Here is a 985-nt window from a genome sequence, read left to right on the forward strand (position 1 = left end):
CACATGTGTATGTCAGGACACAGTGTGAAGTACATTTGTTACTGTGGGTTGAAGTCTACAAATGTGGGTTGAAGTCAACAAGTGTGAAAGTCCCTGCTCTAGGAACCTTCATTAAAACAAATACATAAAACCAAAACGAAACCAACGAGCAGACAGAACAATTATTTCTTGCTTCCATGCCACCTTCAGTAATCTCTTCATCTCTGCTCCCCTCAGCTGCCTGAAGTTGTCTGCAACCCCAAAACCTCTCTCTACTCTTCATCTCCTTTTTTTTTTTTTTTTTTTTGAGACGGAGTCCTGTTCTGTCACCCACAGATCTCAGCTTACTGCAGCCTCTGTCTCTTGGGTTCAAGTGATCCTCCTGCCTCGGCCTCCCAAGTAGCTGGGACTACAGGCATGTGCCATCATACCCAGCTAATTTTTGTATTTTTTTGGTGGATCTGGGGTTTCACCATGCTGGCCAGGCTAGTCTCGAACTCCTAACCTCGGGTGATTCACCCACCTTGGCCTCCCAAAGTGCTGGGATTACAGGTGTGTGCCACTGCGACCAGCCTAACGTGGTTAAATTTAAATGAATAAAATAAGAAGTTCAGTTGGTCAGTTGTATGAGCAATATTTCACGTGCTCAGTAGCAACACATGGCTAGTGGCTATTCTGCTGGACAGCAGAAGTTACAGAACATTCCCATCCTCATGGCACATTCTGCAGGACAGGACAGAACTCCAGAACATTCTTATCCTCACATCACATTCTATAGGACAGGACAGAGCTGTAGAACATTCCTCTACTGCAGTCACATTCTACACAAAGGCACACAACAACATAACAGTCCCCTCCTCACGTCACATTCTACAGGAAGGAGCAGATGTGCAGAACATTCCACAATCACAGCACATCCTACTGGGCTTGCTCTCTCTAGACACTAGTTTGCTGTTGCTCGTGTTTTACAAGCATCTTTTCACATTCTGTAGCATGCCTTTTCATT

This window comes from Mandrillus leucophaeus, unplaced genomic scaffold (genome assembly GCF_000951045.1).
Source record: "Mandrillus leucophaeus isolate KB7577 unplaced genomic scaffold, Mleu.le_1.0 Scaffold604, whole genome shotgun sequence".
Taxonomy (NCBI): domain Eukaryota; kingdom Metazoa; phylum Chordata; class Mammalia; order Primates; family Cercopithecidae; genus Mandrillus; species Mandrillus leucophaeus.